This window comes from Bactrocera neohumeralis, chromosome 5, assembly GCF_024586455.1.
Source record: "Bactrocera neohumeralis isolate Rockhampton chromosome 5, APGP_CSIRO_Bneo_wtdbg2-racon-allhic-juicebox.fasta_v2, whole genome shotgun sequence".
In the NCBI taxonomy this organism is placed as follows: domain Eukaryota; kingdom Metazoa; phylum Arthropoda; class Insecta; order Diptera; family Tephritidae; genus Bactrocera; species Bactrocera neohumeralis.
The window spans coordinates 63,965,581-63,981,482 of NC_065922.1; the positions used below are offsets into that span (position 1 = coordinate 63,965,581).

The 15,902-nt window shown below is 37.2% G+C and overlaps 2 protein-coding genes across 18 annotated transcripts in view; both read right to left on the minus strand.

Moving 5' to 3' along the window:
- The window catches only part of LOC126759164 (frizzled-3), a 485,412-nt gene that overhangs the window by 321,625 nt on the left and 147,885 nt on the right, over positions 1–15,902 (minus strand). The window contains exon 3 of one of the 4 annotated variants that reach the window (XR_007666973.1): positions 298–406. The exons of the other annotated variants lie outside the window; for them this stretch is intronic. The gene's annotated coding sequence lies outside the window, so the exon portion shown is untranslated. Of the gene's footprint in view, positions 1–297; positions 407–15,902 lie in introns of those variants that run through there. 4 annotated transcript variants of the gene reach the window in all.
- Positions 1–15,902, minus strand: part of LOC126759143 (MAP kinase-activating death domain protein) — a 105,518-nt gene that overhangs the window by 81,920 nt on the left and 7,696 nt on the right. The gene's annotated exons all lie outside the window — the stretch shown is intronic.

The following is a 15,902-nucleotide window of genomic DNA, read 5'->3' on the forward strand; positions in this document are numbered from 1 at the left end:
CTATGCCGGTCTCTTTCGACCAATTCAGCGATTTTATCGCAATTTTCGACGACAGGCCTTCCGGAGCGTGGCGCATCTTCGACCAACTCTACATCAAAACGAAAATGAAAAATGGAAACTGTATCGGGTCTTTAAACTGCACAAATTTTATTGGTGGCTTGAGATGCATATTTGCCTTTATCGTAGTAGCACTGTAAAATATGCCGTATTTTCTCTTTATTTTGCTCCATGTTTGCGACGCTATAACTCACGAACGACTTAAAAGAAACGACAATCAATCAAATCGTGTTAGCGCGTGAAATGAGCTTTCCAAAAAGGTATAGCATGACCCGATGCGACGAATAAAACTAGAACTACGCGCTTTCAGCGCCAACTAGCGAAAATACCGCAAGATTTTTTTGACAACCTAATATCTTAGTAAAATTAACAGAACATATAATACTGGGCATCCAAGTAGAGGTACTTGGATAAATAGCCTTTTTTTGCCAGATCACACGTGAGTCGTGTCAAGTTGTCATTTTTGTTCAGTATTGTTTGGCATTTCATCGTGGAAAGACTTACGCCTAAATACTCGTAACGTTTACAAATCATTCAACTTTGTTACGAATATTCACGTTCTGTAAAGAATGTGTTTCGCTCGCTTCGCTCAACATAACCTCTATGGTCAACATAATCGGCCTACTGAGCGTACTATTCGCAACAACATCACCCAATTTGAGATCCAGCATTCATTATTGGAAAATATTCGACCGAATAGTCTACGTCCAGCACGCAGTGCAGAAAAATACATAGCAGCCGTACCTGAAACAATACACAAAGACCGTGGAGAGTCAATTCGGCGCCGTTCGAATCTTCTCGAACCGAGGTATGAATTGATTTGGCGCATTTTTCGTAAAGATCTCAAATTGAGAACGTACAAAACACAATCTTTGTAAGAACTGAAGCTGTTCGACCTTCCTAAGTGATATCATTTCGCTCTATGAGCTCTTGAAAAGTTTCAAGAAGATCCGATGTTTTTGAGCCAAATTTTGTTCAGCGATGAGGCCCATATCTGGCTCAATGTATAGTATATGCACACAAGAAAAATTGCATTTGGGACGAAGATAAACCTGAAGAGATGCCAGAGCTACCATTTCATACAGAAAAAACAACGATTTGGTATGATTTGATGATTTTTCTTCAAAAATGATGCATAATACATATATTACATGCAATGAGTTCCGTTACTATTACAAGCCGGCTTTGATCTTTGCAAGTTGCAAGAGTATGAAATGTTTGGTTAAACCCAAACTTAGCCCTTCCTTACTTAAGGTAGTAGTCTGGTAACTTTTGCCTATTTTCATGACTTCTTTAGAGGGTGGTTTTTTATAGGAAAATAAAAATGAATTATCTTGAATATTTACAGTGTTTTTATTTACATATCGAAAATATAAAAAAAAAAATATTTTAAACAATTTAATACTTTATTATTATTATTATTGTCACTCGAAGTTGGAACCTCAAAAACAATGCACCTGGGTGGCCCGGGTGATTTTGGCTCTTGACGTTATCTGAAAAAATATTCTCAAATATTCAATTCTATTCAAATCTTCTTGATTATTCTTAATACAGAGAATGTACGTTCTCTGCTTAATCTATGGACATGTCATTCTGGTCGGAACTACTGAAGTTAAATTTCAAGGGTAAATAACAAAATGGCGGACTTTAAAAAAAGTCCTTTTATTTTAGCAAAGAAAGGGTTGTAAAATAAAAAAGTAGGGGTGAAAAAAATTCTCATTAGTACCGACGAGAACTATAAGTGTGTAGAATAGCCTGTTAAAATTTGAAAGTAATCGGTTCAGTAGAAAAAGTAAAAAAAAAAGTTAGGACCCGGGCCGACCAGAAAAACAATGTTTTGAGAAAAACGCGTTCAAAGTTCAACAACTCCGAGAGAGTGGACTCCGAGGCGCTCTAGGAAACTCGTTCTAACTCCCGAAATATTTCGAATTTCTGTATGAAATTTTCACAGTATATTCTCAAGACATTGTACTTTCAAATTAAGTGAAAAATTTTTCGATTTTTTGAACCCAAGTCACCAGACTGCTACCTTAAATAACCTGCAGTGCTTTGAATTGATTGTCTTGCTTAGTGTTTGAAATGCTAATTTTTTGCTCGTAATAAACCAATTGTGCCAATAAACATTGATATATACCGCAATTTATGTGCCGTTACGTACGTAAATATGTGCATACATACATATGTATGTGTGTATGTGTGTGTGTATATGTATGCAACAGTAAGACAGCATGGCTAAAAGGGTGGCCGTTCATTAATTACTCATTGAAGGGCAAACATTGCATGTTGTCGGAAGAAAGTGATAAAAATATTCCATGCGTTTATGAGTATGCACTTAATAAGTACACATACAAATATGTATGTATAAAAGTAGATTTAAATCCATACGTGCAAACTTACGTGTGCCAAAGCATACATACATATGTATAACTTGCCCAAGTTACTATGCAAACTTAATCAGCTGCGTGTCGATAAATATATATGTATAATTATGTACATAGATATATGTATATACATTTATGTGCATTTATATACAAATTTACATACATACATAGAAGTATTTTTGCATGAATGAATTTTATACATGTGTACATACATATGTATGTGGGTGTCCCTAAATGTCTACAATACTCCGCTTCTACTATCATTGCCACTCTTGTGTGGGTGGCTAAATTTGTTTCGTATGTTACCATGTGCCAATTGGAGGGGTTGTCTTCGCACATAAAACCAAGTCGTTGACTAATTGCCGCTACCCACTTCCTGCGCCCAACTACAACTATTCAATTCATTTTGTGCTCTGTTCAATGCAAATTGAGCGGTTGATTCAAGACAATAAGCAAATAAACAACTTTTTGAGTGGGTGCCGTCAGTCGGTGACGAACTTTTTATGTGCGTTACGTTGTTAAATATTTGTACGTCATAGTGTCTGAGTTTAGCTGATGTAAAATATATATTTTTTATATGAAAAGTTTTGCGGCGATTTTTTTAGGCGTATAATACATGAAAACATTTTTTGTTGTTAATGGACTAGGATATATAATTATCGAACTAAGGTTTTTTGCTGTATACAGTGAAAATGGGGGCGTTTGATTACCTAAGCTGGGATCGAGGATTACCTAAGCTGGGGATTCGGACAGAAAGGCCTCTCTTGTCGGCATGAATGGGAGTGTGGAGATTGAAGTTGTTCGTGGCTGCCCGCATGGTTTCATATACTTACATATGTATGTGGTCCATATATTTGGAACCTTATGATGGATCTGCTTGGTCACCAGTCCAGTGCTGTAAATGTTAGGAAGAAAAAAACTGGCAATGCTGTAGCAGATTGTCACCGGCTACGATTGTCCGGTGAATGGGGTCCAATCTGGGGTTGACATTGAAACCTGGTTTTACTCCACACTTGGCGAATGTTAAGGAGCGGAGCAGTAGCCCCTGGAGTTCGCTCCAGTCTGCTCATATATCGTGGCTTGTTTGGCCTTTGTGGGAGATGCGTGGTGGTTGTAGTCTCAAAAACCTCAAACAGCGTTGTATGATGCTTGCTTGTTTGTCTGTATGTCGCACCTCGATTCAGGTTTTATTAGGTGCACCTCTTATTGACCTGATTGCTGTTGCATTCAGTATAAGAAGGGATTTGTTTGTGTCATTGCTGCGGAATGATTGGACTTCCGACGATGATGTGGAGAGGGAGGGATATCTAGGGAGCAAGAGGCTTCTAGATGATAGGGTTAGGTATAGGTGGCAAGAACGTTGGAACAATAGTCCTAACGGTACGAGCACATTCGGGACGTTGGGTTGAGGATAACCCGGACTTCAGATTCTGTCTGAGTCTGGGTTTTCTGCTTAAGGGGCATGGGCCTCTGATGCATTTTTTGCATTTTTGTTAGTGTGTCCATTCCACACCGCCAATACTTAGCATTTTCAGGTCGCTGATCAACGGATTGATTTGATCCGCTGTGCTTTTGAGCGCCGTGGGGTAAAGCTGTCATCAGCAAGTACCCACGTTGTATACAGTGAATGATAGCGAAGGGAAATCGGGGATAATTTTTCCCAAGTTTGCGTTTCTACAATAATGCTTGCAGACTTTTTCTGCCCAAATGCACTACAATTATCCATGGTGTAGTCCCAAGAAACGAGCAGTTTCGCCGGGATTAAACCAAAGACAAATTGTTGTCAGTTGAATGCGTTTGAATTAGAACTTTCATTTCATTTAGTTTTATTTACCTATAACCCCTATCGATTAGCGATCTTTGGTTGACGCTGATGTTCAGTTTAGGCTGAGTTTAGCCGACCAAAGTATTTGCTAAAAAGATTCAATAGTGGCTTTGACTTGTATTTGTTTTTATTAACGAATGTTTTAGCTATCTCACCGCTCTAGTTCGGTTTAGTCTGAACTTAAACTGTGTATAGGTCGGTCTCTCCCAACTCCCGTGAGGTTTTAGAAAATTCTATGAAAACGTCTCCTCAATCCCAGTGGCAGCCAAACTGCACAGGACTTTTGCCGGAAATAAGACTGACACAATATTAGCTGGATCTGATGAGACTTACACGACCAGCGCAGAAAAAAGAACAAAGACGCTAGTTCTTACTCCTTTCCTGGTTCAGTTCGGAACGATCAAATTCAACCTGTGGACGCACATAAGCCAGAACAGTCGGATTGGGTAGTCGCAAGACATTTATTTTCTGCGGACTCAATCGAGTGGGCTCTGGTTTCCTTCTCCAAATATAAGTCACCGAAGGTAAATAGCATCCTTCCAGCATTTCTGCAACAAGCAGGGTAAGTCTTACTGCCCATCTTGGGCTGATAAGAGATAGCCTTACGATGACGTATATCCCTGAACCAAGGCAAAGATAATTTTCATACTTTTCGCTGGCAAAATCAGTTCCTTCTTGCTAAAAAGCATGAAAATCATTATACATTACGAAATAAAGTCGAAAGCGCTCAAGTTCACACCCTTATATGCAGATCAGAATGACAAAACATTGGCATTTCCTACCAACGGCGGAAATTTATAGTTCGATGGACAAGGAGAGGTGACGATATGCACTTCCTTAGATATCGAAGGTGCTTTTGATGGAGCTTAGTTGTAGATGAGCTTCTTGAGCTGCTGACCAACAATGGGGTCCGTTGCCAAAGCAGAGAGAACACTCTATGCATTATTCTGCATAGGGGCTTAGGCCTGCCAAATGGTTGCTAACGTACTAAATATCAAGCTGTCGAAAACAACCATCGTCCCATTTACCGAGAGAAGGTCCCTGCCGGGCCTAAGGACCCAAACCTTTGGCGGCAAAAAGTAGATATGACATATGGCAACAAACATCTTGATCACACTTTGAATTATACTCTTCGCGATTTGAATTCTACCCTTCGGGCCACAAAAGCACTCGAGGTGTGCAATCGCTTGGCCGGTAAAATCTGGGGCTGCAAGCAAAGGAGTAGCAGGCGGATGTAAACCACGATCGTAGGACCGATTGTTACATATCGAGCGGCGACATTGGAAAGCAAAGGCACCGCAGATTTCTGTAGGAAACATAGTAAGCTCCAAATTGCAGCAATTAGTTTGAGCTGATTGCTTTACAAGGGACATCGCTCTCCAACTTTAGATGTTCACTTCATCATTATGCATTCCTGCACATAATTGAATGGCAAAAAATTTGTTGGTGCCCCTCACATCTACACTGTCTGTGAGAGGCGAAGTAGAATATTCTCAGTTCACATAGTTCCTTCGTGACTATCTATGTCAACCGTCTGATTTCTCAATAAGTCAAATTAGCACATTTGTGATGGACTCAAAACTTGTCATCGATATATGAAAGTAATTGTAGATATAAAAGGTGACCTCCCGTTGGACTATTAGCAATAAACTGTAGCGTAACCTAACCTAGAAAAAGTTACTTGGTAGTAGTTAATATAAGCGCACCCCTAAGTCGTTTAATATACTGCTTGGAAATTTCTGTACTAAACGTACAATATAAAACCCCTAATCATCTGTATATATATGCATATGTGTGTGCAATGTGACTCACAGCATTCGTTGGAAAAAATGCATTTGCAATTTCTTTGCCATTTTCACAATCCCCTGAGTCTCATATTTATCTTTTTGTGCGCTTCCATTGTTTTTGTCTGACACATTTGTTGGTTATTCTTGTTGTTGCATTAAATGATTGCTCATTTGGGTGTTGCGTCACTGGAGTGAAATTTCACTTTATCAGAAGTTGGGGAAAATCAATGTGCAACGTCATTGCAATATGCAAATTACTTCATTTATTACATTTCACTTACATTTACATAGAAACACAATAAATTTGCGTATGTGGTTGTGCATGTGGGAGTGTAAGTATATTTAAGGGCGAGGGAATATCCTCAAACTGCTCCGTAGCAATATCAAATTAAAATTCAACTCAAAGAAAACTTCGCTTTTGAGAGGGAAACCCTAGTATACAAAGTCTGTCGCAAAAGAAACAGAACTTTTTAAATATAACTGTTTTTGGTGGCGCCACCTATTGGTGGGTATATGAAATAAAAAGTTTGATCTCTTGTTGACATTTCGTAAAAATTTTAAGACAATTGGATAACTACAATCGATGTTATCGATCAAAAAGTGACAGCAGCTTTTGGTCATCGGTCGTAAAATGCATTTTGAACAAAGAGCAAATATTAAATTTTGTTTTAAACTTGGGAAAACGTTTACTGAAACATTTCAAATGATGAAAAAAGTTTATGGTGATCAGTGTCTAGTAGTAATGTGCATGAGTGGTTTAAGCGATTCCAAGAAGGTCGTGAGGACCTCTGTGACGATCAGAAGTCGGTCGTCTTCAGAAGTCAAAAATAAAGACAATGCTGATTTGTTTTTACGATTCCGAGGGTATTGTATACCGAGAGTTCGTCCCACCTAGCCAAACGATTAATGCTGTGTTTTACCTTGGTGTTATGAAGCGTCTTTTGTCACGCATTCGTCGTGCTCGACCACAATACCGTGAGGCAGGGTCCTGGCGCCTGTTGCACGATAATGCGCCGTGTCATCGGTCGACGCTTGTCACTGATTTGTTGACAAAAAACTCCATATTAACCATTAACCATTAATTACTTACCCTACCCACCTGATCGGGCGCCCTGTGATTTTTAAATATTTGGAGAACTTCATTTGCCCATGAAAGGACACTGGTTTCAGGACATTTCAGCTATCCAAAAGGCGACGACCGATATTCTTAAGAGCATTCCGAAAAATGACCTTAAACACTCATTTGAAATGCTAATTGACCGGGCTAAACGCTGTATCGAAGCACAAGGAAACTACTTTGAATAAAAAATATAACTTTTGAAAATTATTAATTTTTTGTTGTTTTTTTTAACAGTCCTGTTTCTTTTGCGACAGACCTTGTACATACATATATTATGTATATATATACAGGGTGATCTTTACAGTGAGTCGCTAAGAGTTGTTGAAAGACGGTTGTACATGTCAGAAATGCTGCTGGATCCTTACAAATCGGATATGGTCAGATGAAAGCAAGCATAGCTCTACGATTGGAATTTAAGTGTGCTCTGTCAAATCCCCAAAAAAGGAGACCCCAAAATCGGCGCCAACTACCGTACGATAAGCCTCCACAACGTCGCATATAAAGGTCTATCGAGCGTACTGTGTGAAAGATTAAAGCCCATCGTCAACAAATTGATTCGACCTTATCATTGTGGCTTTAGGCCTGGAAAATCAGCAACTGACCACATATTCTGTGCCCCAATCTGTGAAAACAGGATCGACACACAAAACTCTTCCTCGATTTTTCAGCTGCTTTTGACAGCACGAAAGGAGCTGCCTTTAAACCGATATGTCTGAATTTGGTATCCCCGCAAAACTAATACGGCTGTGTAAACTGACGTTGAGCAATACCAAAGAACTCTGCCAGTGAATAGGGGAAGACGAAATATCGCCTGTCATCAAACAAACAATCGTCGCACTCGCGACTTGGCTCCCACGTCACTGTTGACAATCATAACTTTGAAGTTGTAGATAATTTCGTCTATTTAGGAACCAGCATTAACACCACCAACAATGTCAGCCTGGAAATCCAACGCAGGATTGCTCTTGCCAACAGGTGCTACTTTGGACTGCATAGGCAATTGAGAAATAAAGTCCTCTCTCGACGAACAAAAACCAAACTCTATAAGTCACTTATCATCCCCGTCCTGCTCTATGGTGCAGAGGCATGAACAATGATAACAACTGATGAGTCGACGTTGCGAGTTTTGGAGAGAAAAGTTCTGCGAAAGATTTATGGTCCTTTGCGTATTGGCCACGGAGAATATCGCATTCGATGCAACGACGCAACGATGAGCTGTACGAGAAATACGACGTCATTGGCATAGTTCAGCGAATTATTTACCTAATTATAATTATAATGATTAATTAAAATTATAATTATAATTATATATATTCACAAAATTATAATTATAATTATAATTATATATATTATATTATAATTTTAATTAATCAAAACTTAATTTATAAATTCAAATTATAATAATTTTTAACACTAAGAGTTAAATGAAGTTCCCGATTTCTTAATTAACTCCAATTTAATTAATTAAAATTAAACGAATTTATTTATCTATCGAAACATTATTGTATTTTATTTAATTTTTTGTAAGTAAATACAAAAGAAATAAAAAACAACAATTAGCTGGTTTAATTAAATAATAATTAATATTAATTAAAACTATTGAATATTATAACTAATTGTCTCACAAGAAAAAAATAAATCCTTTAAAACCGGACTCTCCAGGACTTGCGAGAATACAGATAATGGGAGTTTCAGTTTTATTTACCATGGTGATTTCCGTCAAACCCTCCCAGTGATTCAGAGGGGGAAACCAGCAAATGAAATTCAAGCGTGCATTAAATCATCAAGCTTATGGTCGACAGTTGAAAACTCCGCCTGAAAATGAATTGAGTGCATAATTTCATTTTTGATTCAGGACATTACGCAGAAATGTTGTTGAAAATTAGTGATGGTTGTTTAGATGTTGACGCTGAAGGCTACATATTACTGTCAAGAGAATTTTTAATTTATAGAAAAGTGATGTGGATCCCATACAATGTTTTTCAGGAATCAACAAAATTTGTGTAGTGATCAGTGGTTGTGTGCAAGAACGATATTAGCACCAAGAAATGAAATTGTTAATAGGATCAACACTGACATTTTAAACGAGGTTCAAGGAGAAATGAAGGAATATTTGTCAATGGATACAATTATAGATACGGAACTAAGAACTTCATATCCTGTGGAGTTTTTAAATTCACTTGAACTATCGGGTGTACCGTCATATAAATCAATTGAAACTAAATGTACAGTAATGCTTATTTCTAGATGCCCTCTATGTAATGGAACAAATTTCTCGATAACAAAAATTGGGACAGAACATACTTGGTGCTACTATTTTAACTGGTGACGGTAAGGGAAATAGTTTATAATACGATCATTATTCACTGACCTTCCATTCTAAAAATGTTCAGTTTTGTCAAGCTTAGCTTTGCTGTTACTATAAACAAGGCACAAGGACAAACATTACAGGTAGCAGGAGTGCATTTAGAAAACCCATGCTTCTCTCATGGTCAACTTTATGTAGCCTGTTCACGTGTATCTAATGCCCGGAATTTACGCATACTTATTTGTAAACGACGGGAAAACTTATAACACTGTCTACAAAAATATCCTAGATTAATACTTTGTATTTTATTTTTTTAAATTGTTAGAACTCAGAATTATTTATTTTTGTTACGGTGAAATACATTTTAACATTTGTTGTTGCATTTCAATACGCATATTTTAAGGTATTGAAACTTCATCGTCTGTAGTAATTTTTAAAAATTGTTGATCTCAGCCAAGCAATAAAATTTAGTTATAATATTGAATAATTTTTATTATTATACCCTTACCCTTTTACGTCGCATACTTATTTAATGGCTCCACTACGGGGAAGCCGCAGGTAAAAGGCTAGTAATTAAAAACCAAAAATTATTTTTAAAAATACACATTATAAGAGGTATTAACACATACCATACAAGTTAAATTAACGATTTCTTAATTTTCTTGTTTTATATCTATCGAAACAATGTTGTTATTTTTGTTTAATTTTTTTGGAAGTAAATACCAAAAAAACAATAATAAAAACGCCTATTTCTTTCAGTTATGAATCTAAGCAAAGAATATGGCTGAAGAAGTCTAGAAAAAAAAAACAAAAAATAAACTTATTAACTTTATACTTATTTAAAATTTTTTTTTTTTTTGAATAAAATTATTTTCCGAAAATTTTCTTAATTTATAGCCTGTTCAAAAACCTGTCATATTTTGTTTACCACAAAAAGAATTTCAACCCTAAAAGCCACTATTAGCAGCGATTTCTATGAAAAAAATGCATCAGTCAAAAAAGATCTTACTTTTCGTCCTCTAGCCCAGTTGAACTTTTTAGGAGTGTTATGGGCACAAATCACAAATCACAACTCTAAATTTTAGAATTTACAAATAAAATAAACTTTACAAAATGCTCGTGTTGTCACAATTGACGAATATCAGCTTTGACCTAAAATATTTGGTGTACTCCGTACTTCACCATGAATCCGTTACAAAATACAATATTTATGCGCACATACATACATATGTACATACTTGCATACTTATATATGCGAAAGTTAAATGTAAACGCAAATGTAGATATGTTTGAGCACACGCGTTTGGGTATCGGCTTGGCCCAGCATTGGGTTAGAATATTGGTCGATATATCGGTATGTCGGCTGTGCGGTGCGATGTGCGATGTGCGCGTTGCGCGTTGATACGCAACAAGGTCATTGGAAAAATCGTTAAAGCAGACGACGAAATTGCCCAAGTATACATACAAATTTTTTTCACTATCATTTGGCGTATTTTCTCCAACTTTTTGACGATTTAGCAGCAGGCAAATTTTTATGAAATTTTTCTAATTTACTAAGTGCTTTGTGGAAATATGCTGAAAACTTTAAAGATTGGCACTTACCTATTCGATTTTATATGTTTTAGCGAGTTTTCGGGTTCCACGGAGTTTTCAAGCCGAAATGGCATCATTTTCAAAGTTCTGCCACAAATCACTTTATGAAAATTACTTTCACTTAATGAAAAGCACACATACGACATAGTACGCTTCTTCTTATAATTACTCATTAATTTAACACATACAGATGTAATTTTCTTTTTTACTATTTTTACTCGACGAATTTATACACTTTTTCTCCAAGGATCTATTAATTTGCTACGGCTTTAAATTACTTGCAGAATATTTTCCAGTCTTCAGCATTAACCTAATATGCCTTTTTGATATATATAAATATGTATGTATGTATTAGTGTATATATGAAAGAAAAAATTACACAGTTTAGTTTTCCGTTTTGATGTCTTTACAACTCCAGGTCTGCACAATAACTGATAAAATTTCAGAAGTCCACGAAAAATGCTAGTAGCTTAAAAAGCCTTGAGACTGTGTTGAAAGCTCAAAGGTTGTGTTGAGTTTCAGCGAAATTCTGGAATTGAAATTTCAACAACTTGTTGCCGTTTGCAGCGCCGTGTGCGCAGGACTTGTTTGGTATTTCTCGGCAATGGCAATTACTTGTTTACAAACATTGTACGGCTGATTGGAGCACAACACGTGCACTGGACGCGTCGCTGTGAACGCCACCGCCGGTAATGGTGTTATGGTAACATGGAGCTTTCAATTGACAGCGCCGTTATATTATATGTAAATAATGCATGCTAACAGGTATTATGACAACTCGTTGCTAATAAAACGCACAATACTTTGAAAAGAACTGGAGTGTCTATATGGCACAGGTCATCGCAAAAGAAATGCGAGCTTTTTAAATATAACTGTTTCTGGTGGCATATTGTGGTGGAGTATATGAAATAAAGTTTGATCTGTTGTTGACATTTCGTAGAATTTTAAGACAATTGGATAAGCGTCGATGTTATCGATCAAAAGTGACAACAGCTTTGGTCATCGGTCGTAAAATGCATTTTTTTTTTTTTTTTGAACAAAGAGCAAATATTAAATTTTGTTTAAACTTGGGAAAAACGTTTACTGAAACATGTTCAAATGATGAAAAAAAAGTTTGGGTGATCAGTGCCTATCCCGTAGTAATGTGCATGAGTGGTTTAAGCGATTCCAAGAAGGTCGTGGGGACCTCTGTGACGATCAGAAGTCGGTCGTCTTCAGAAGTCAAAAATAAAGACAATGCTGATTTGTTTTTACGATTCCGAGGGTATTGAACACCGAGAGTTCGTCCCACCTGGCCAAACGATTAATGCTGTGTTTTACCTTGGTCTTATGAAGCGTCTTTTGTCACGCATTCATCCTGCTCGACCACAATACCGTGAGGCGGGGTCTGGCGCTGTTTGCGCGATAATGCGCCGTGTGTCATCCGGTCGGCCTTATGCGCTGGTTTTGGCAAAAACTCCATCTCGACGACGTAATGATATTCATAAAACAAATTACGCTCATCTCGTTTGAAAATAGTGACTTCAGCTAACTTACAAATAGAAGCAGAGTGGAGAAATTTGCTTAAATTTTTAGTATGTACAATTTCTGAAATGTAATAAATGACTTTTAAAAGGCTGTTATTCGATAAAAAATTTGGACAAAAATCCTAAAGCAAGCGTATTTATCTTCTCTTGTTCTGAGTCGAGAGTTCATTTCTATCTTCGGTGGAAATATTCCAAATGCCATCAAGCCCAGCTTTACCTGAATGAAGGAACGCTGGTTTCTGTAAAAAATTCTTGACATAATCTTCCTGCTGACATTTGTTGCAACTAATAAAAACATATTTTTGTCGGTTGATGCGGAGATGTTGAAGCCTTAGAAATAGGGATTATTTCCATTTTGATCTACTGTTTAGATACCATACTTTTATTTTTGTAGTGCAAATTAAGTGCTTGCTCATGAGGAGCTATACGGTGGATGGAGGAATAGTTTGTGATTAATCACTTGAACTGATCAGTTTTCTTATACAAGCTGATCATTAAATATTTATTAAACCGGGCGGCCTATTGAACGCAGAAGTTTATACTCTGAAGAATAAGCCAGTCAATTAGCTAGTGTTTGGATTTGCAAACCTATTACTTAAGAACCGGTAATTTACGAAAAAAGCTAGGCCCATGTTACATGTGGCGAGTGGTTTGTTTATTGTTTAAGCCTTCTGGAAGCTGTAACGAGCCATTAGCAACGGCATGGCGTATTCCTACTGGAGTTGTTGCCAATACTACTCCCTACCTATCACTTCTTCCGTCCAGGCATTTCTTTATGGTGTGAGGATCCCACCGCGATGAAGGGATAAGGTCAATATGTTATGGAATATACCGCGAAACGGCAGGCTCATTAACCGGTTTATTCCCGATTTTTGTGACAGGCGCAAGATAAGTGGCGCGGTTACGTTCCCAATAACTGTTCAAGCCGTTCTCTACAGTTTTGCACCAGTAGAGATTACAATCTCGTAGCAAAGATACCTTTAAATGGCGCTTGACTGTAGCTAAGTAAGGTTATACGTTCGTTGCGATAGTTGCGTTAGAGGTTTATCTGTGTCGCATCGTGACTTATGGCAAAGGCCTCTGCTTGAAACATCTAAGTGTATCACTTGAATGTACTCTCCTAAACAGAAGCTTGAAAGTGGAATCATTCCATTGCACCTACAGCTAAGCATGACTTTAAACTTCTTTATAATGCTGTACTTGGGAGAAGATGTACGGTATTTCTCCACTTAAGTCCTTCATACGCTGGGGATGAGTTTTTAGGTTGACCTCACCCAAGTAGCGCCCGGCAAACTCCTGGAACTATTCAGGCTGCTGGGACTCTAGTAAGACATGCGATATAGTGGAAATAATAGACCCTAGTCGCGGTGCATTACCCTCATAATACTATCTATCAAATCATCTATCTAGGTTTGACCAAGAGAAATCTCTCTCTTATTTGTCGCAATATACTTTTCCAGTCCACATATTATAAGATCTGTAATTACAGCAAAATTTTTTATAACGAATTTTCTCGGCTGGTCAAATCCTACCTGTTATAGCATTTCTAATTTGGCTTTTCTCCTTCAAATATACAAAGTTTTAAGATAACCGATTTAGGAATTTCTATATCTTTGAGCAGGTCCTTATTGTAACTGAACCGAGTGAATAAGCAGTTACGAAGGATATCCTCAGATGGAACTAACCTTATAGAAACGTTCCAACTTCAGTTGTTGTGTAAATTTGGTGAAGATTACTTCAGTTGTTTTGTAGGGATATAAAATACCTCCCAAGTGTCTAGTGTTATGCGAGTCATGCATCATCTATGTGTCAGACCGAGGACTTTTCCACTGACTTCTTAGTCAGATTGTCGAAATTTATTCAAATTCCTACATCAGCTGGTTCAACGTTACTGGACTTGGACCCGTATTTTATTCGATTAAGCGCGCTGTTTCAAGTCTCTAATCTTGTTTTAATCGGTAAAGAGGACCCGCCCCCGTTTACTGTGGCTGATATACAGGTAGTACTACTAATGCCATCTATATGATTTCTATTAGTTAGATTATAAGTATTAGTTAAGGAATAATCGCATTTTGGTGACGCAACAAAAATGAATCAAAAAGCATTTCGTGCGTTAAGAAAGAATTGGTTTTTGTGGTAAAAATACTATTGAAGTTGGAGCATCAGTGAAATCAATCGAGTCCAATGATTGTCAGCCTAGTGGACTGCATATTAAGAAACGGTTCTCAAGCGTGGAGAGACAAAAAAGTCGGCTGGCAAGGTTTGGCATCAGTCTTTTAATGCTTCGAAAAGATTTCTGTATATCTAAAATTTGCATTAGACCTTTTTTATCAACACTTCAGTTATACCGCTATTTTTATGCCAGATCTTTTGTAATTTTAAATTTGTCAAAACCCCCCCAAAAAAAAGATAAAAATGTTATGCTCCCATAGATGTTTAAATCAAATTTTCCAGCAACAACCTTTTTTAAACGAGCTTGTCTGATGGCCCTTTTTTTGGCATCGAGTTTATTGCGCGTTTACCCAATTAAGGTTTAAATTTAACCGATGGGGCAATTTTTATCGGTCAAACATTCCGTTAGAACTACACAAATGAAAAATTAAATTTAAAAAAAATTTTCGAGAAAATTGGGGGAAAAAACTTTTGTCTTTAACAAAAAAATTTATCAAATTCCCGCCGTTTAGGAAAGTTCAATAAAAACATGAAAAATTTATATAAAAAGAATAAAAGGGGAAAAAAATAAGTATTTAGTTAAAAAGCCCCAAAGACCGGGTTTCGAAAAAAGGGTTTTTTTTTGGGTTTTTGAAACTTTTTCCCTGTTTGAAAAACCCAGTCAAATGAAATTACTGGGGGTGATAGGGAAACCTTTTCGAAAATCGGACAAAGGGGGGGTGTCAGGAAGGCCCCCGCATCGGTGTTTTAACGGCAGGGCTCTGATTTTTATCATTCGCATTGACTTTAATGAATTTTCCCTCAACAAAAATGAGGTTAGTGGGTTTTTTGGGGGGCAAAGAATTTCAGCACATGAGGGAATTTCTATTTTTTTACGGTAGAATTTATTTCTACAAAAAAAGAAGTTCCCCCCGGGCCCGATAAAGGAATTCCCAAGGGCGAGTTTCCAAGGGTTTTTCCGGATGACCAAGATGGGGGGATAAAAAGGGGCTTCCAATCAAAGCAATTAACTTATCGGTTTAAATCCAACCTTAAAGGCGCGGTTTATGAAAAATTTGGAATTTTTTTTTTGGCAGGGTTCAGCATCGGCGATCCCCCTTTTTGTCGATAAAAACCCCCCAAAGGGTTGTTGT